Genomic DNA, 21,731 nt, shown 5'->3' on the forward strand with positions numbered 1-21,731 from the left:
CCTGTGCTGGGACCAACTGAACTGTATTCAGTTGCCAACTCTAGGACCTGTTAGTGGGGCAGCCCCAGGCAAGTCACTTAACACTTCTGAGCTTCATATTTTATATATATAAATATATATAATATATATAGAGAAATAGAATCAATCAAGATGAGCTGTTTTAAGATTTATTTTTATTTTTTATTTTAAATGATTACCATTTTATTTATTTATTTTTTAATATTTATTTACTTATACAAGCACTGGGTACAGTCAGAAATGTGGGAGGGTGAGAGAATTCACCAGAGCCAGAACAGGGGGCAGAGCAGGCAGAAGGAACGAAGTACACTGCTGAGGGGAGCAGCGGGGCGGCAGGAGAGGTCTGCGCGCCATGTGGGACCCTCCTCTGGTGGCCGGAGAGCAGCCGGGGATCGAACCAGTGCTGCAGAGGCTGCGGGCAGCTTCGCAACCCAGCGCTCAACTGCTGCGCCACCGGAGAGGCATGTTTTAGGATTTAAAATCACAATCTAGGTGAGAGATGTGTGTGTGCATGTGAGTGCACATGCATTTATTTTTCTTCTATGAGCAAAGTTAAGTATTCACTAATTTAGTGCTTGCAGCAATTTTTATAAATTTTAACAACCAAGAGCAATGAAAATTGACTGTATTATTTTCATGTTTATATGAGAAGAGAAGACAAAACAAAGGAATTCTGGAAAGAGGTGCTAAGAGAAGGAGAGCAGCAGTTTGGAGCCAGGCATTGTCAACTTGGGTCACTAGAAACTTTCAGAGGAGAAACTTTTGTCTTTAAACAATTCTCGCAAATACATTTACAAGTAAAACGAGCAGCTCACAGTCAAAAACCGCAAACATTTTGGAGAATAAAGTCACCAAGAATAAGAATAGGGGAAAAGGAGTGAAAATGAACCAGAAGAAGATATTAATACTAGAACTATTTAACAGAATATTAAAATAATTGTGTTGATACATTTGAGGAAATGGAAGGTGAGCTTTAAAATATGAATGTGAAATGAATACATTTGGGGGAAAAAACTAACAGATTTTTTTTCCAATGAAAGTTATAATAAAAATAAAACAAATCTGTATCCACAAATGAAGAGGAAAACTAGACACAGGAAAAAGTGAGTGAAAACTGAATAAGAGCACTAAAGAATTTATTCAAAATGATGCAAAGGATCGGAAAGAGATGAAAAATATGAAAGGGTAACACAGATACATAAAAATAGAGCAAGAGCTACACAAAAAAATCTAATCTGCATCCTACTGGGAGGAAATAGGGAGAATGAGGAAAGTCAATATTTCAAATGATAGTGGTGGGGAACATTCTGGAATTGTTGAAATTCTAATCTGTAGACCCAGGTCTTCTAATGAGCTGCAAGCAAGAAAAAGAGGAAAGAAAGATTTCCTGCAGAAGAATGGCCATGTGGTTGACAGCCAACTTCTCAAGAGCAACAACGAAAAGCCAGAAGATAAGAGGACATGGCAGTAGTTTTGGTGCTGAAATTAAATAACTTTCAACTCTTGGGCCTCCCTGGTGGTGCAAGGGGTTAAGACACAACCTATGAAACTATCCGCAGCCACTGCAGCACAAGTTCAATCCCTGGCCAGGGAGCAACCCACATGGTGCAGCAGACCTCTCCTGCCTCGCCCGCTGCTCCCCTCAGCAGTGTATTTCACTCAGCCTGCCTGTTCTGCTCCCCACTCTGTCTCTGGTGAATCCTCTCACCCCCCACCTCTGGCCTGTACCCCAGTTCTTGTATGCATAAATCAATCTTTTAAAATAAATAAATAACTTTCAACTCTTAACATAGAAGCCAGAATAGTCATTACAAAAACTCAGATAAATGGCTTCCTCTTGAAACTTTGCAGCAGCTCTTCATTTTGTTCAGTCCAGCCGGGAGCAGCAAGTCCCATCTCTGACCTCCTCTCAGACTCTTTCCCTCATGCACTTTGTACCACTGAGTGTGCCAAGTACACCCTCCTCTTGGTCTTTGCACCAGCTCTTTACTCCACCTGGAACACCCCCACCTCTAGTATTCACAAATATCTGCCCACAGGTCATGGCCCCAGAGGTCTGCTCTGACCACCCCATCTCCTGCTGCAATGGGCACTCTCCCCCAGGCATTTGTGACCTCATTATCCTGCTCCATTTTCCTTTTGACATGGGTTTTCACTTTGTAGTGTGCAAGATGTCTGATTTGTCTATTTTATTTAATAATCTTACCCTCTCTTCTAGAATGGCAAGTCCACAAGGACAGGAAATTTTTGAGTTTTTTCACTGAGATGTCCCAAATGTCTAGAAGGGGCCTTGACACATGGTATGTTACTACATACATATCTGTCTGAAGGAATAAATTAACTCTGAACTCAGCATGAGTGGAAAATAAAGACATTTCAGATAAATAACAAGTCAGCCAGACCTTTATGAGATGAAATTTGACCGTATTTGAGGAGTGAATATGATCTCCAGTAAAATATTGAGATGCAAAAAGGAATGAGAAGCAAAAATTGTAAATTAAAGCTAAAAATAAACCTTGGCTTTATAAAATGATACTGACGTCTAAAGCATGTAGGGAGATAGTTTAGTACTAAGATACTGGTCAAAAGTATCCTGTAAATTATAAGTAGAGTGATTTCAGTTAGAGAATTCTAGGGTTCTTGTATTTGCCAGGAGGAGGAAATAAATTAACTTTAGAATTTATTAAGTATGCGTATTAAAATAATTAGCATAATGGCTAAAAGAATAGGTATATAATTCAAACAAATGGGGACAAGGTGGTAGAATGAAATATAAAAGAAGCCACCCCTCCCAAAAAAAGAAAATGCACCTCAATCAATCATGGTAGGATATATTCTTGTTCAGCAAATAATTATTCTGTCTACCCTTCCTTCAAGGGAGGAGTATATTTCCCCACCACACTGATATGGAGCTTCATCATGTGACTTGCTCTAGCCAATGCGATGTGAGTAGATATAGACAGATACCTTAATTGTCCTGTATGATTTGACTTTGTCTCTTGTGCTTCTGCCACATACCCCTAGAGAGCCTTTGAGGTTCCATCGGGTCCCTGTAAGAATATACTGGGAGCTGACTTAGAATATGAATAAAGACCTGGCAGAACTGTAGCCAACTCAGACTCAAGAGTGGGAAAGACATTTTTGTTGTTGTAAGTCACTGGATTTGGGGGTTGTCTGTTATGCAATATTGTTGCAGCAATACCTAATTAATACACAGATCAAAAGGAGACAAGAGTAGGAGCAAAGGAGCAGAAAATTAAGGTCAAGTAAGAAAATATAGTAAGATGGTAGAGATGAACTCACACTGATCTGCCATCACTAAAATGTAAATGGACCAAACTTTTAAGCTAAAAGACAAAGACCGTCACACACTAAAATAAAATCCAACCGTACGTTATTTGCCAGGGACTCACCAAAACATAAGGATACAGAAAGACTGAACAAAATTGTTCTAGACAAATAGAGATAAGTGGGATGTCTACATTAGGTCTAAAAAATTGACTTCAAGGTCAAAGTATTATGAGAGACAAAGAGGGTCAAGGGGAGAATTTGAAAAACAAGAGCTAACGCACCAGGAAGATTAAAAAAAAAAAAAGTTCTTGGGCCTCCCCGGTGGCGCAGCGGTAGAGCACCGGGTTGCGAAGCTGCCCGCAGCCTCTGCAGTGCCAGTTCGATCCCCGGTTGCTCCCTGGCCACCAGAGGAGGGTCCCACATGGCGCGCAGACCTCTCCTGCCGCCCGCTGCTCCCCTCAGCAGTGTACTTCGGTCCTTCTGCCTGCTCTGCTCCCCGCTCTGGCTCTGGTGAATTCTCTCACCCTCCCGCGCTTCTGACTGTACCCAGTGCTTGTCTAAATAAATAAATAAAAATAAATCTAAAAAAAAAAAGTTCTTATTTTATACATTAAAAATACAGCCTCAGATATTTATTAAAGCAAGAATTGACAGTCACAGAGGACAGTAATGGAAATCCAGTATTACAATGGTACACGTAGACTTGGTGCTTACAACACCACAGAAATTAAATAGATAAGAATAAGAAAGTATTTCAACAATCTAGTACACATCACAAACTTGATCAAGTGAGAACATTATACCCAACAACGGGGAAATATTTTTTCAAGGACACACGAATATTTATGAAAAAAGGTTAGCTCACAAAGCTAGCTTCTACAAATTTCAAAAGATATGTATCATCAGACTATAATGTAGGACCACAATAAAATTAATTTAGAAATCAATGATAAACAGATAGCTAAAAAAACAGCATCCATTTGGAAACTAAAAAAGAAAAACTTCTCAATTCACATGTCAATCAAAAAATCCATATTCATTAGCTGAAATACTATAGAGAATAGAAACAAATTAAATATAGCTACACACATCAATGTAAATGAATCTTCAAACAATATTTAGCAAAAGAATAAAGTCGTAGAAGAATGTAGGCAGTATGATTCCAATTATCTTAAGGTCACAGACAAGCAAAACAAAACCATATATTATTTAGGGATATAGTAGGTGGTTTTCAAGAAAAGCAAAGGGGTAATTAACCTGAAATTTGGAGCAGTGGTTACCCCCAGGGCCACAGGGAGCTTCTAAGGTTCTAATAATTTTCTAGTTCTTAAACCAGGGGATGAGTACTTGGGCGTTAAGTGCATGTTTATCATATAAACTGTACCTCCACATTTAATCCATTCTGTGTGTAGCTGATAGATTTCACAAAAAGCCTCAGAAGTGGAACTTCTCTGTGGTCGGGAGCCCTCATCTGGCCAGAGGATGGGCTTGGCTCTTGGGAATAAAGAGCTTCTTTCTAAACAGATAAATCAGGAGGGCCACAAAACTTGGCTTGAATCATTAGTGGGAGAAAAAAAAAAAAAAAACTGGTCCTGTTGAATTTGGTATTTTTTCCCCAGATGGTATTCATTTCAGGAGACAGCCTGAGCATCATCACTGTCTCTCATTTGCTGAAACAAATTCCCCACAAATAAGGGTGTTTTTCCATCTTGAGCTGCTGTTTCAGCAGCTGCTATCGTGGCATCTTCTTTCTTGCCTTGGGCCCTCTTCGGCTCTCCCCTCCTTCCTCTTGCTTTTCTTCATCTCCTTTCCTTAGGGTTGCAGGGCTGCAGGAGATTCTCTTCCCATGCATGAATCCTGCCTGCACTAGCCCAGCTGGGTGGAGGTGTGGTTTCTTCTTCCACACCTTCCCTGACAGGGAGCTCACTCCTCCAAATGGGCATCCTTGTTTGAACCCAACTCTAACTCTAACTGCCTGAAGTATGTACTCATCGCCGGTGGCTCAGCAATCTGGGGTCTTGGATATTCTGCAGATGATTGTGGACAGCAACCGGGTCCTCTTTTCCCCTGCCCTCAAGTCATTATGGGAAAATGTTAGTGTCTGTTTCTTCCCCACGTCACTGCCGACCTGTCTGAAAGACCGGCCCTCTCCCTTCTCTCCTGTGAAACCCTCCACGGGAATGTTTCTTATAGCTTTTTATCAGAATTCGGGTGGGCTTGGGGCTGGGGATCTGTGGGTAGGCAGGGAGATGAGTTGGGGGCCTGGAGGAAACTGGGGTTAATGGACAAAGGACAGAATCTGCTCTTCGAAGCTGCATGGTACGAGCCTGGCGTGGCAGCAGAAACTCCTCTGAGGTTCTTTGGGGCCAGTTCATCCGCCCCCTTGCTCCTCATCCAATGAAGACCTAGATCCCCATTCACAGGCTTTCTCTCACACCATCCCCTCAGCAGCTTTCCTTTGGGTCACCCCTGCCATCCCTGGTTGGTGACTTCCTCTCCACACCCCCCACCTCCCAACTATCAGACCTCCTCCTTCTCATCAACTAGAAATTGACCCCTGAAATTAGTAAAAAAAAAAAAAAAGTATATAAATTTTAATAAAATTAACAAATGCACATAGGTTTAAAAATATATACAGATTCTTCTGCTCCCTCCTCCCCACCCATGTCCCCTTCTTCAGCAATAACCACCTGTTACTATTTTGTTTTCCCTCCTTCCTGGAGACTACCATCCTAGCTCTAAGAACCAGTGCACATGGCTTAAATCTGAGTTGCAGGCAACCGAAACCTCTTCTGGGTAATTTAAGTAGAAAGAACATTTATTAGAAGTATATCAGGAGATTAACAAAATCAGTGGGCGATTGGAGACCCAGGCGGTCAGGGTACCCCTATGGACATGACACCCCAATTCAAGCTCCAACATTGGCCTGGTGAAGACCCCTGCAGGACCCACCCCTGCAGCCTGTGACTCCTGCACCCTGACGGAGGACACTGCTCTGCCATCCCTACCTCTTCTAGAAGCTAAATGTGGCTGCCTATGCGCCTGCAGTCTCACTGGAACAGCATCTGCTCGGAGTCTGCTCCATCTCCTGTCTTTTGTGCCACTGTCTGAGCAAGTGCATCTGATTGGCTGAGCCCACCGAGCACCTGACACTGGCCAGGAACATGACCCTGACTGTGAGGCAGGCAGAGAAGGGGCATTTGGCATGGAAGGGGATTCCCCAAATAACACAAGGACCCAAAGGCAGAGTGGCAGGGTGACCTGTCTAGTGTTGCTATTTCTTGCTTTATCAATTTTAGATATCTGATGACTTCCTCTCCAAGACCTGAAGATTTAACTTATTTATCTCCTCTGGTCCCTCTTCCAACATAGTCACCCCCCTATTTTTAATTACTCTATTATTTCTCTTCAGGACTTTAATTGCTTCATCGATTACTGACAGCTGGGGCCTCTCCCACTGATGTTTGCTCTGTCCCCCGCCCCCATAGCCACCATTTGTCCTTTTTCATTGTTGTGCTGAAAAATATGCATGTTCCTTAGTCTTAACTAACTTGTCTAGCTTTGTCTATGGCTGATTATGAAAGTTGAAAGTAAATAAACTATTCCATTGCTGTGTAAATAGTAAATAGTGTGATATAAATAGTGCTCACCTCAAAGCCCAGTGGCCTTCTGTGAATGAATGACTTTTTCGTTGAAGTCTAGTTTTACTTTTTCTGGAAGTTTCTCAGTGCTGTTCTTTTGCTGTTGCATCTTTAGTTCTTTTGATGTTCCAAGGGAGGGAATACTGTCAAGTCTATGGGGTTCCCCCATTCTCCTGTGCCCCTTCTAACTCATCCTCTTTGCTTGGGGGGACCCTGCCATTGCCTGTGTTCCTTTGTTATAGCCCCTGAACTGGAGGCTACTGTTGTCTGGTCCTTCTTCTTTCTTGGTTTATTCACTTCCCCCCGCAGGGAGGGGCTATGGGAGGTGGGAGGTGACAAACTTGCTGAGACTTTGAAGGTGTAAAGAATGACCTTCTCCTCTGGGGTGATTGCTAGTTTGTGTATAGAATTCAAAATTAAAAATAATTACTCTGCCGACAGAGGAGTGCTTGCTCCATTTTTTTCTGTTAGATGGTGCCGTGGATGAGAGTTGTGTGGCCCATTGAATCCAGATTTCTTGGCAGGATGCTGCTTTCTAACTCTGTCCTCCTGAAATGCTCACCTCTGAATGTTCACCTGCTGAAGCTTCACTGTGATGTCTCCACGTGTCGCCCTTCAGTTTCATTTCACTGTGTTGGATGCTCAGCCAGGTTCAAACTGAAGCTTCATGGCCTCTGTTCTGGAAGTTTCTTTTCTGTGTGTCATTGATAATATATTCCCTTCCATATTCTCTGGTCTGTCTTTCTGAAGCTCCCAGTGTTAGGTATTGGGTTTTCTTAATTGGGTTTTCTTCATTGGTCCTTTTCACAGAATTTCATTTTTCATCTTCCACCTCTCTTCCCCCGACCACACTTTCTAGGAGTTTAAGTTTTATTACATTAAAACATTCTAGCAAACATTTTTAAATTTCCTAGAGTTTTTTTTTGTGTACTTTTTGAGTCCCTCTGGGGATGCTAATTGGAGATTTTGCTAAAATGATCCTCTAATTCCTGAATTCAGTGTGTTTCCTTAGAGGGCATATTTTGCAGGGTAAGTTTTATCTACATATAACACACATAAGTTAACAACCAGAAATAATTGACTTTTCAAACCAGGAAAAGTCTCAGATTTCTGGACTCTTCCTTATCCTCTTTATCTTTGTATCTTGGCTGTCCAGATCTTTGCTGAGGTCACCTCTTTCTTGCAGTCTCTTGCTAAAGGTAGCCCTTAGGAACCAGCCCACAATACACTGCTTTTCCCAACCGCTTTCCACAAAGCTACCCATGCCCTGCCAACTGAATCATCGTGGACCAAACCTCACAGCATTACCCAAAGTTTTACCAATCCTGCTTTTCCCATCCTGGGCAGCCACTGGTCTGATTTCTTTCACCTGAGATTAGTTGTGCTGCTTTTGAACTTCAGATAAATGAATCCGTATATTTTGTACACTTTGGTGCCTGGCTCTTTCTGGTCACGATCCTTGTTGCTGGGGTTGCGGGGAATTACTGAGCAGTACTGCCCCGTCTGGGCATGTCAGGGGTTAGCAGAGGCTTGAACAGTCCGGGCACAGACACCCAGGTGAGCAAGTGTCAGCGTGCCCCAGGGGTCGCTGGTCCATGCCCGCTTCCTGTTACCCAGTCTGATCTGTGCACCTGCTGTGTGCACTGCTGGTCCCTGAAGAGGATCTAAGGATGGGGTGGGGTGGGGGCTAGAATACAGGGAAAGGGTGAGTGGTCAGCTGGCAGGGGTGGAGGGTAAGTGTGTGATGACTAGGAGGTAAGCCTGAGGCCAGGTCCTTAAACAGGACACTTACCCCAGGGGTGGAAGCTTCGTGGGCAAAGGCAGGGCTTGGGAGCCGCAGTTTATGGGGTAAGGTGGGGTGGGCTAGCAGCTCCAGGCTTATAGGATGGTTCCCGGTTCTCCTTCTCCTTTCCCGCCAATCCTACCTGGTGTCTGCCTTAACCCAAAGCATCCGTGGCAGTGGGTCTCATGCCTGAGTGGATGTCAGTCTTCTGAGGCGTCCTTGAAACAGAGATGACTGAGCTCTACCCCCAGTATTTCAGATTCTGCAGGTTGGGGCAGAACCCTGAGAATCTGCATTGCTAAGAAGTTTCCAGGTGATGTTGATGTTGTTGGTCCAGTGACCATCCTTCGAGACCTACTAGTTTACAGAGTAGGGGGGATCACAACCGCCACAGTTCTAGGTCTACTTTGAAGATGGCAAGGTAGCAGGCAGGACCCTCATCACCTCCTGCCATGTCTTTGCTCAGACTGCTTTTCCCACCACAAATGCCTTTTCCATCCCCTTCTCTCCAACTCACATCTGTTCTTCTAGCCCCAGTATGAGTGCTCCCTCTTCCTCCAGGAAGCCTTCTGGGGCCACCCCACCCTTTGTGGTCTTTCCTACCTGCTTGTCTTGTCACCCAGCCTCAGGCGGGTCACAAAACACAGTCTATCCATATGCTGGGGTATTATTTGACCTTAAAAGGAATGAAGTGCTGTTATGTGCTGCAACATAAACAAGCCTTAAAAATATTATGCCAGGGGAGAGAAACCAGTCACAGAGGACCAGGTACTGGATAATTTATCTGAAATGCCCAGAACAGGCGAATCTGTAGAGAGAGCGAGCCAATCTGTGGTTGCCAAGGGCTTGGGAAGGTGGAGAGTAGGAGAAGTTGGAGGGCAACTGTTAATGGGTTCAGGGTTTCTTTTGGGAGTGATGGAGATATTCTAAAGTTGATTGTAATGGTTGCACAACGGTGTGACTATACGAAAAGCCCTTGAATTGTACGCTTTCAAATGGGCAAATTGTGTGGTATGTGAATTACATCTTAACCCAAGCTACTTCCATAAAAAGCACAGGAGCTGGGCAGCTTGGACTGTGTCTCCCAAGCCCTGGGAAGGCCTGCTGAGGCCCTTCACCTCCACCTCTCAGGGCAAGTGGCAGCTCAGAGGAGTCAGCAACTTGCTGTGCGTGCTCAGGGAGGCCGTGCCCTCTCAGAGCCTTGTTCTCTCCCCGGCTCCCCCAGGGGTGATGAGAAGTAAAGCAAGAAGCAGCAGAGGACGGAGGAGCCAGTGGTTCCACAGAAGAATTCTGTCTTGGGTCTATAAGCCCAGACCCAGGCAGGACGGGGTGGCCAGAGGATACCCCAACCTCCTTGCTGTGAGTGATGGCATGCACCCCACCATGTCTTTCAGCATCCCAGAGCCCCAGGGTTTGGTTCCAAGACTGCAGAGAATGGAAACAAATCACCGATGAAAAGCCCTGGATGTTGGCGGTAAGAGGCGCGTTCAGCTGTAACTTGCATCCAGAGCGATTTTGCCAGATCTTTTTTTAGATGATGTTTTCTTAACAACCTACAGAGAACTTCAGTCTCCTCCCCTCTTAATCCCCTGCTTTGCACAAACATGAAATTAATCTTCTAAATACCCAAGCCGGTTCCAAAAAGAAGTGAGCAGGGAGAAGTGGGGAGGCCCCGCCCTCCCATCCTCAGAGGTCTGTCTTGTTGAGCTCACAGCCCAGGAGGGCAGGTAGCTGAACTACCACCTGTCACTGCATAACGTGCCCTGCACCAAATCTGCCACGCACTGTCCAGTCCTGCCTGCCCATCTTCAGCGACAGGAGCTCATCCCCTCCACGGGCTGCTGCTTCTATCTGAAATAGCTCTAAGACAAAATTCTCCTTCTGCCTCTGCCCCTTTTTGTACCCCTGCCTGGGGCCCAGCTTTGCCCTCTTGGGACTTTGGGGCCATCACCACCTACGCTCAGTCTGTTCTCGGTCAGCCCAGACATCAAGCATGGAACCAGCACGGAACCTGGCCCTTAAGGGGAGACTGTCCCATGCTCAGTGTTGGCCACAGACTAGGGATTGAACACAGGGAAAAAGCTCAGCCCTACAGACACCCAAACACCTCCTGCCCCAGCGGGAACTCCACCCCTCCCCCCTATCCTGCCCAGGCTCAAAGGGTGCCTTTTGTAAACTAGAAGACACCCTTCCCTCCAGGGAGATGCAGCTTCACGCCAGAGTTGGGAGTTCGGCTTAGCTGAGTGCAAATGAGCGGCCCTGCCTCTGCCCCTCCTGGGGACCCCTGTCTCAGCAGTGGCTGAGTCAGCATTTGTGCTGGACGGAGTTAATCGCTCTTGGTTTCCCAGAATCCCCCCCACTCCCCTCTAGGCGTGCAGAGTTTGCCTGAAGTGAAACTTGAAGCCTGCATGGCTAGAGGTGGGAAAGACAGATGCAGCGGTGCCAGCAGCTCCCAACCTGTCCTGTTCTTCCCTCTGTGTCCTGCCCCATCCAACCAGCTCTTTGGGAGGCCCGGGGCCCTGCCGGCTCACAGTGACTGGCTTCCACCCTGCGAGGCTCTGATCCCAGAGGACCTGACAGCTTTCCCGAAACTTCCACCAATGTCAACACCTGCCGTAGCCTCCCACTCCCGCAGCCAGAACCACCTGGCTTCCAGACTGCTCCATGCGCTCCCCTTGCGCCCTGACCTTTCTGGGGTGACTGGTGACTTTCCCTGGTCACTGTAAAGCTCCTCCCTAATGGTTCCTGGACAGTAACATTCACTGTGGCTCTGTTACTGAGCTCAAAGGACACCCACCTCATTACCAAGCAAGTGGGGGGCAGCCTGGATGCCTGCTCATCTCCTCAGCTCACAATTGTTCCCCACATTCTGTCAGCTCTACCCCCTTACTATTCTAATCAACACCCCCAATGGAGCCCCCACCCAGGCCTCTAGTGCCTCTTGCCTGCATTATTTTATCAGCCTCATCTTGTTTTCCAGCTCTGTGTCTGTGGCCAGTGTTTGCTTCACTTTTCTCGCTACCCCTAACCTATCTGGGGCTCCCAGTCATGCATAGAACCAACACCCTTACCTGGGGTACAGCCCCCCGCCCAAGCACCTGGCACTTTCACCTTCACAGGCAAGTCTCTGCCATTTCTGCATGTGAACTGCACCAAAGGCATCCTCTGCTGCATCAGTGTTTCCAGCGACCATGCAGGGAACAGGAGCAGGCAAGGCAGGGTCCAGCAGACTGTATGAATCTCCCCTCTCCCCACCTCCCTGCCCGGGTCTCCTTCCCTCTGGGTCTGGAGAGTTTCTGCTCATCCTTTAAAACCTCCGCTTCAGTGTCTCCTCTGCTCATTTGTTCCTTTGGTCACATCCTCCCCACTGTCTTCAGTTAGAACCTTCTGGTTCTTCTGGGTGCCATGAGATTACCATGTCCTTCTCCTGTCCAGACAATGGGTCTTTGACCTCCGCCGCCTGTGACTGACCAGGTAGCAGGTGCTGGGTCTGATCCACCCCTGCATCCTGGGTGGCCCACCACTGGCCTAGAGCTGGCACCTGGGAAAGGCTGGGGCCTGTGCATGCCAGGGTCATACGAGGACATGAGGAACAGAAGAGAGTCATGGAGTAGGAGCACTTGCTAGCAAAGAGCTTGTGATGGAGCCACCACCGAACGGGCACACATTTCTGGCAGAGGTCCCTGAGGCCGTGCAGCCTGCCTGCCTCCCAGGAAATCCTGGTCAGGCTAGGCTCGGGCAGCGTGGGCCACCGCCTACCTGAGAGCATAGGAATAAGATCTGCAAAGGGGGACCTGCCTTGGCAGGAGGTGCTGACCCGGAGCTCCCCCCACTTATCTTCCTCCTCTCCCCAGGGTCACCAGCAGCAGCAGCACTGCCAGCGACGGTCATTCCGCTGTGAATCAGTTTACAAGATGGCCTCAGTCCACAGTTGCTGCAGGTTGCAGGGTGCCAGGGAGAGGGTTACTGCAGTGCCCACTTTGTATGGGTGGAAGCTGAGGATTAGGACACAGCAAGGCCTTCCTCTGGGTTTCTGTTGGTCATGCCCCGGGATATCAGCACCTGGCTAGGATGAGGGGGGCTGAGAGGGTGCCCTGGAATAGGGACCTGGTCTTTGGGATCCAACAACTCAAGCCTTTTCTGAGGTCTGAACCTGGCCTTCCCACCACATCTCCAAGTTCCTTTTCTTCTCTGAGCTTCAGTCGCCTCATCCGCAGAATGGGAATAACATAGCTCTGGGGTTTGCCCAGGAACCCACATGGGCAGTGACTTGAAGTCATGCTGAATCTGTAAATCCATGTGCTCGGGAAAGGGATTTGGTTCCTAGGCTGATGATATAGGGTTCTCTATGCCTCAGTTTCTCTGGTCCATACCCTCTTCCTCCTTGGTAGTTTTAGGAGACTTAGCTCACTCATGGAGACCTATGGAATGCCCTTTGCCCAGAGAAGGAAAAGAGCAAGGCAGATGTTAGTGTGGGTGGTGCATATGCCCTGGACCCCAGAGGGATTTGTGTCTGTTGTCTGGTCTGGGGTGGTTGGTTCTGCCAAAGCTGTGCCTGGGATGGGAGGCCAGAGCTGGAGGGGGAGACTGTGTGCATAGTGGTGACCAATATAGACTCTAAGCTAGATAGCTGGACCCCATCTAGAAGCCTCCACATCCCATGCTGTGTCTCTACTTTCTACTCTGTACAATGGGGCAATAGTAGCACCTCCTTCAGAGAGTTGTATGAGGGTTACTTGAGTTGTTGTATGTGCTAGAATGTAGACCCAGGTTAAGTTGTTTTTCCTACAGGCTGTTCACCCACAAGGCCCCGCAGGAGATTCTGGGGGTAGAATCTGTGTTTTTTAGTCCTGGCCTCCATACATCCTTTTCTCCGGTGACCTGGGTTCTTTGCTTCCATTGGAGCCTTAGGTCACCATGTCGGATAGCCATGAGAGCTCGCTGGGACCCTGGCAGCCAGGGAATTTGGTGGCAGAAAACCCTGTTCTGACAAAGGTGCCCGATGGAAGCAGATACTGGACTGGCTGACGCTTGACTTGGGCTGTCATGCGGGCTTTTATCAGAATAAACAGGCTTTGTTGTGCATTTCACAATCTTAGCATCTTTAATTTATCGCACAACAAATTGGAGAGGATTTAGCATGTATTTAATTAATTTGACGAAAATAGTTCAACAACTGTAAACAAGGCTGCGGAAACACGCTTGCTGGGAAGCGGCACCCCGACTCCTCCAGGGCTTGGGAGGCGGTGGCTGGAGGCTGTGCTGACACTGCAGGATTGTCTCTGCAAGATAGGAAGCGGTGGCACAGGCTTAGTGCCAGGATGAAGGGCCACGTGCTGACCCGGAGCAGTGGGGTGGCACGAGAGCTGGATGGCAGTGGGCTGTCTGGGGATAGAGTGGGCACAGACCCCCCCCCCCAGAAACTGCTTCCTCCTGCTGCCGGGGTGGGGGTGCAGAAACCCTGCCTTGCCTCCCACTCACCCACCAGTGAGGATTTCCAGAAACAGCTGGGGAAAGCTACTTTGTAGCTGGACAGGTGCTGGAGGACTCTGGTCTTGCTCATGCAGTGGGGCTCAGTGTGGGCATGAGCTGTGTCTCCTGCCTGCGCAGTTCCCAGCTGCGCTTGACCTGTGACAACTTCTCTGGGCTCAGAAGCGCCCCCTTCTGCCCCGGGCACACTGGATGGAGACCCTGAGGTGATGCCCGATGATGGCGCCTTCTCTGGGCCACACTTTGGAGTGGCCCTTTCCCCCCGAGTGTGAGTGGCACCTGTGGCTTTCTTCTTACTCAAAAAATGACGAAAGTGACGGGAAGAGGCTCCCGTGATTATGTACAGTCTATGAGAGTTTGTCTAAAAGGACCAGAGAGAGACCCTCATTGCTGGCAAGGAAATGACATTGGAGACGGCCATGTGCAAGGAACTGCTGGGACCCTCTGCGACCTGGGCAGCCCCCGGGCAGCAGCAAAAAGCCCTAGTCATACAGTCACAAAGACACGGATGACTTCTGCAGCCACAGTAATGAGCTTGGGAGCGGATTCTTCCCCACTCAAGTCTCTGGATGAGAAAGCAACCTGACACCAGCTTGACTGAGACTGAGCGGTACTCAGCCAGCAGTGACCCCGGAAACAGATAATACGCGTGTGTGTTGTCTTAAGTCAGTGCACTAGTGTCTTACGCAGCCATAGGAAACCACTTCAGGAGGCAGCAGGGAAAGAACTGACCTCCCATGCAGCTGTCCTGCACCTGTTCGTACTTAAATTCCTTGAGGGCCATGATCCTCATTTGTAAGAAGGGGGTTACAGGAACTGCTTTGGGTGGCTAAGATCTAAGATCTACTCGGCGTGGCAACTGGCACATAGTAGGGGCTAGAATACAGTAGGTATCTTCCTTTGTGAAATGTTGACTCCCCAAGGGCTGTGTGATCTGGGGAAACTGGGCTATGCTGGTACATTGACTTGAGTGTTAGCACTTGCTTCTGTTAATAGGACTTAGCGTTTACAAAGAAGCTTCTTACTGGGCAGGTGAGCAAGAATTAACCAGTGGCTAGTGGTAACGAGGTAAACAGAGCACCTGGGCAGGTACCAAATGGAGCTAAGTCTCTCTTTGGTTCTGCGCCTGGCCGCAGAGTGCTGGCTCCAGAAACCAAGGGGTCACATAACACGAGGAGCCTTTGTTCCTTGTGCGGATGGAGAGTGGGCAGCGGCAGGAGTCGCAGCTGGCCCAGCTCGCTGGCTTAGAAGGTTGAAAGGGTGGTTCTCAGGGCTGGGGATGTGGTCAGGGAGAGACGGACTTCCTGATCTGGCTTTGAGGGGCTTCCATGAGAGGTGTGGGCTGGCTTGTGGTCCACGGTTCATGTGGGGGCTGAGACTGTTAGGTGAGGCTGTCCATGGAGGGATGCACATTCTGGGAGCCCTCTGAGGGCCTTGTTTATCAACCTCCGGGGCAGATGCTGGGGACTCAGGGACAGGCAGTATAGCACAATTCAGATGGGGCTGCGCCATTTCTAGCTGGGTGACTCTGGAAGTCACCTAGCCTCTGCTGTAAAGGGGACCCTAGATATCACTTTCTAGTGCTGGGGCGAAGCAAAAGGAGCCAGCCCCGGTGAGGCACTTGGCAGTGTCCGGGCCATTGTCAGCACCAGTGAGGCTTGACCAGGAGAAGGTAAGCCCTGGGAGAACAGGCAGGTTTGTCTCATCCACTCTTGCACCCCAAGCATCCTGCACAAATAGGGGGTACTCACTAGATACTTGTGAAATTTATGGAAAGGAAGCCATAGACCAGCTTCCCCCTTGTTTTTCTCTTCAGGTTACATCCTGCAGAAGATGTTGGGGTGTCCCTGAGTTAGGGAGAGCAGGCCCCCACCAGCTGGGCAATTCCTCCTTTCATGCCAGGCAGGGTAGAGATCAGGGACCCCTCCTACTGCCCTAGGGACCCTGCTCCCGATTCTCTGACACCTCACTCTTGGGGTTCAGCTGGTGGGAGCTCTGGCCCCACTTGACCCTGCGTTCTGACTCACCACGGCTTCTGAGCCCACCCAGAACGACTTTCTCAACTGTCAGGTCCTGCACCCGGGCAGGGCCTGCCCCCGCTGTTTACTCTTGGCAAATGGGACCTTCCTGTTTCTAAGAAAATGGCTTTAATTGGTAATTATCTCATGCCTTTATATAGCGTCTTTCATCCAGGTGCCCGCAGCACCCAGCTTGTTAAACTGAATCCTTAGAAGGTGCCGGGACTTCAAACAGTGGCCTCAGTTCATTGGGGCGCCTCAGAGGCTCCCCACAGCGCTAGCACCCTGAGGTCAGTGCAGGCGTCTGCTGTACCTCCGCGCCCTAGGGTTGGGAGGGAACAGGAACACAATGTTGGAGGCTTCACTGAGAACCCCAAAAGTGCCCAGCCCTGCGCTGAGGCGGAGCAGGGAGAGGCAGAAGACCCTTTTTCTTGTCTCTGGTCCTTGTTCCCCGCCCAGGGCTGGGGACGCCTCCACACCTTCACTCAGTTGCCATTTATCTGAGCCACACTGACTGGGCACATATTAGGCTTGGTACAGCATTTCTGCACCAGGGCTTGAGGACGCAGCTGTGGGCCCACCTCCTTGTATTTTTTCCCCAGGGGAAGGAAAAGCCAGCTTCTCCTCTGCCTCAGCCAGCTCAGGCTCCACGACTCCTGTGACTGCCCCTCACACCCCCAATCCCCAGCATGGGCAGCACCCACTTCAGTCTCTATACTCGTCAGGATGAGAGATAGTCAGCGGGGAGAGAGGAAGAGAAAGAGGGAGAGGTTGTTAGAGTTGGTTCTTGGGATTGTGGGGGTGCGAGTCCAAAATCTGCAGGGTGAGCCAGCAGGGAAGAGTTGCTGTCTGACTCCAAAGGGTCTCTGCTGGGAGAATTCCCTCTTGCTCGGGAAGGCCAGTCTTTGTTCAGGAAGGCCTTCCACTGGCTGGTGAGGCCCACCCATGCTATGGAGCACAATCCTCTTGTACAGCAAGCAGCAGGCCTGCCCTACTATAGGGCAGGAGGGCCAGGAGAAGCTTGGGAGGCAACTCAGCCTCCCAGCCCCTGAGATCCCCAAGCTCTCTGAGAGCTCTCTACCTCACTCCCCTTCTCCCCTCCTCCCTGGAGTTCTCGGGCATTCTCCCTCTCAGTCTTGTGTGGCCTCATGCGCGTCTCGTTCTGTAGTCACACTGCTGCCCGCTTCATCCCCCGCTGCAGCCGTTGCTTTTATCCCTGCTTCCAGGCCCAGGTGTCCATGATCTTAGGCGCACATGCCCGCACCCACACTCCCAAGCGCCTTTGCGTAGGCCGCAGGTGGGGGCTGTAAAGGCTAGTGATAGGAAGGCAGAAAATAGGCTGAATTACTTCATTTACCCTTCACTGCTTTACTCAGATGCCACTGATTTAAGTGTTAAGCTCACCCAAAACACATCCACAGAAACATACAGAAAAACCAAATCCAGGTTCACCAAATACTTGGGCACCATGGCCCAGCCAAGTTGACATGAAAAATTAACCATCACATTCCCCCCGACAGGGAGATGGTGATGGTGGGCTAAACCCATCCCCTAAGGGGCTCCACGTGGCAGGACACTTACCAGCCCCATAGGCCTGCCCCTCCTGCTTGTTTCTCACCTTCCTCAGGTGTTACTGTTCTCCATTCTGGCTGATTCTTTCAGCTGTTCCCTCCAGAGCCTAAATAGCATGTTTGTATGGCTTCTCATTGGCTTCACAGTATGAATATTACCTATGCATTTCCCACTATGGGAAGTGAGCATGGAGTTCTGCATGCAAACACCCCCGCCCCCCACACACATCCACCATCCACTTCCCCAGCCCTCCATTTCCCTGAGTGCCCGCGATCCAGTCATTCCTGATGCTGGCACTCCTTGATCTTGCCAGAAGATATCAATGAGCACTTTTCACACAACTGAGACGCGTCAAAGCTAATCTTACTCTGGAACAGAAGAGTGTACTGGACATGGCTTCAGTGGGTGAGCCAGTGTTGATGGAAGGAATCAGCTTGAGATGTACCTACGAACACTACTGACGTCACATGCCTGCTGTGTTCTGGGTGTGGTGCTTGGGGCTGGGGTGTCAGCCTATCTGGGGTGAAACAGTCATGGATAGTGGTCCCCAGGAATACACCATCTGGTCAGGCAGTGACATACTGACATACTGACATACAGGCAGCCCACCTACGTGCTGGGCCGAGGGAGTCTTGGGTCATTAGACTTGAAATCAGGGCAACTTGTCATCACCAGCTGCATCCTGCCAGTGACCAGGTGGGCTTGTAGCCACAAAAGACGAACAGCCATCGAGTCCAGCACCATGCACTAGTCCTCATCCCAGACCTGCAAAGTAAATGTCACACCCAACTCTGCGTGATCGGTGCAGACACCAAGACCTGGGGGAAGTGATGTGTGTGGCATCGCAGAGCAGGCCAGCCCAGCAGGACTCCGAGCCAGACCTGATTCTAAATTCCCAGTCTTTCCATAGTCCCAGGATCTGGGGTGAAGGGCAAGGCTGTACTTCCCATCCCCCTACGGGCCTTCCCACCCCAGGGCACTGGGGAGGGACGCCTTCCAGGGAGGGCTCTGGTCTGAATGGTCCCTTCGTTGTGGGTGCCATCCTGTGGGGGTGGGGAGGGCTCCTGGCTCAGTGACCTCCCCAGGAGCATGGTAGGGTCTGGTGGCGTGATGGTGGTTAGCCAGGGCAGGAAACCCCTTCTGCAGGCTCATTCCTGGGGTGGGGTGGGGTAAAGTGGTCCATCGCCACCCCAGCATCTGACTGAGCCCACCAGAGCCAGGATGGGGTGTAAGCTGTGGATGCTGAGCAACCTGGCTAATTGCTAAGCCAGGGCAGCAGGGAGTGGCTTAACATAATTATAGCTTGTTCTGTTGCCGCTGGCCGGGCTCAGAGGAGAGGGTGCGAGGAGGCTCCAAGCAGCAGAAAGCACACATTAGCACAGCAAATTGGGCTTGTTTGGCAGCCTCCAGGCCCCTGGGAGGGTCCCAAGTCCCAGCACAGCCTGAGACAGCGTCTGCTGCAGGATGCCTGCCTCTCGGGGATGGGCCCGTCCCACCTCCCTGGCGCTAGGCTCCCGGTGTCCCTTCAGGGCTGGAATGTAAGCCTTGTGCTGGCACCTGAAAGGGTTCTTCCCCACTCCAGACTTCAGTGTCCTCAGCTGTACAATGGGGGGAGGCCCTCAGGCCTCTGGAGGGAAAGAAAGGAAAGTGCTTTGACTGGGGGTAGGGGCGGTCCCCACTATCCCCCTTAGCACTGCTGGTCCCCTCCAGCTTGACCTCTTGGACTCTTCTCACCCCAGAGTTCTCTCCTGCTCTGAAACCCCTGTTAGGCTTAGAAATACCTGTTAGGGCTCCACATTTCCCTTCTGCCACCCAGGGGAGGGCCAGGGATCTGATAGAGAGAGCCAGCTGGGAGGTTGGTGGAATGGAGGGGGTCAAAACATTTGTCCAGGGGCCTCCCTGGTAGCGCAAGGAGTTAAGCACAGCACTGTGAGGCTGTCCGTTGCCACTGCAACATGAGTTCGATCCCCGGCCAGCCAGGGAGCTACCCACATGGTGCAGCAGACCTCTCCTGTCTCGCCTGCTGCTCCCCTCAGCAGTGTGTTTCGGTAGATCCGCCTGCTCTGTTCCCCACTCTGTCTCTGGTGAATCCTCTCACCCCCCCACACCTCTAGCCTGTACCCCAGTTCTTGTGCATAAATAAATAAATCTTTAAAAAAAAAAAAAACACCAAAAACCTTTGACCACTGGGAAACTGGGCACACCTTAACCTTTAGCCATAACTTTTCCTTAACCCTTAACCTTATCCTTAACATTAACCCTTTTTTTAAAAAAAAAAGATTTATTTACTTATTTATACAAGCACTGGGTACAGTCAGAAGCACGGGAGGGTGAGAGAATTCACCAGGGCCAGAGCGGGGAACAGAGCAGGCAGACAGATGAAATACACTGCTGAGGGAAGCAGCAGGTGTGGCAGGAGAGGTCTGTTGTGCCATGTGGGACCCTCACCAGTGGCCGGGGATTGAACCGGTGCTGCAGAGGCAGCTGGCAGCTTCGCGGCCTAGCGCTCAACCGCTGCGCCACCAGGGGAGACCCTAACGCTTAACTCTTAACCTTAACTATAACTTTAACCTTAACCTTTAACCTTATCTTTAACCCTTAACCTTAACTCTTAACCACTAATTGTAACCATTAACTTTACCCTTCACTCCAAACCCTTAGCCTTAACTTTAGCCTTAAACTTCGCTTTAGCCATAACTATAACTAAACTTAACCTCTCTGAGCCTCAGTTTCCAAGACTACCAGGGAGAATGAGGAGAGTGAGGTGAGAGAACATAGCATTTGGGGCCTGGGGAAGGGCCATGGGCACCTAAGATGCAGAGGGTGAGGTCTGGGTACAAGTCGAGAGGGAGGGGCTGGCACAGGCGAAGGCCAGGCCTACGTTTAAGGCTGTTTTCAGTTGAGAAAGGAGCCTGACCTCTTGTCCCTGCTCTGGCCCTTTGCAACCTCAGGCTTTCCTGGCCCAGGAAAGGAGGGTCACCTGCCTTACCATCTGTCCCAGGTGACCTTCCTGGGCTCACAGACTTCACAGTGGGGCAGAGTCCCTTGGCCAGTGTCTGAAATCTGACTCCTCTACTTACCAGGGTAGGTCCAACCCGCAACTTCTGTGGCTGGGAAGACATGACACCATCTCATCTGGGGGTGATGCTGCACTGACAGGTCCCTGCTCCCACTCCTGGAAGCTTTGTGGTTGTCACCTGCCCCTTGTGCAGCCGCTGGGCTGAGGTGCTGTGAGTACATAGGAAGGCTGTCCCACAGGCCAGGCATTGGGAGGTCTGCATTCCCATACCTGCTTCTCACCATTCCCCACCTTCTGTGGCTTCTCCAGTAACAAGATCAGAATTGGGCAGAGGAGCAGGTCCCTGCCCTCCCAGGAGACTCCCCAAGTAAACCCTGGGTGTCAGGCCCTAATGGCCTGGAGGTGCATGCTCCCTAGGGGCAGGCTCCCCACTCCGATTCTGGACCAATAAATCTGGCACTGAGCTAGGGTTGTCCACCATGCCCTGCTGGCTCAATGGGCCCTGTGCTCGCGGCTGAGGCAACAGGCACGGGCCCACTTCTGGGGGTCCCTCGCATGCTCTTTCTGGCCTGCCCAGGGTGGCGTGGCTCCTTGGGCCTCCCCAACCCCCCACTCCCTCGTGACTAGGGGAGGGAGTCTGGGTCAGCCCGAGCAGCCTACCACCCTACTGTTAAAATTTCAGAAAGAACGTGGACTTAGAGCCAATTAGCCTTTTTCTCCCTCTTACCCTAAAGGAAATTGCCTTTCACATCCGTCAGCTCTCTAATTACCAGATGGGATGACTGAGATTTTGAGGACAATTAGGAGAGGTCTGTCTTTTCCCAAACTCCCTGGTGTCCCCTCCTCCCAGCCTCCGCCCCTGTCTGGAGCCTTCCTTTAATTTGGAACCACTTAGAAAA

This window comes from Talpa europaea, assembly GCF_964194135.1.
Source record: "Talpa europaea genome assembly, chromosome: 12".
Taxonomy (NCBI): domain Eukaryota; kingdom Metazoa; phylum Chordata; class Mammalia; order Eulipotyphla; family Talpidae; genus Talpa; species Talpa europaea.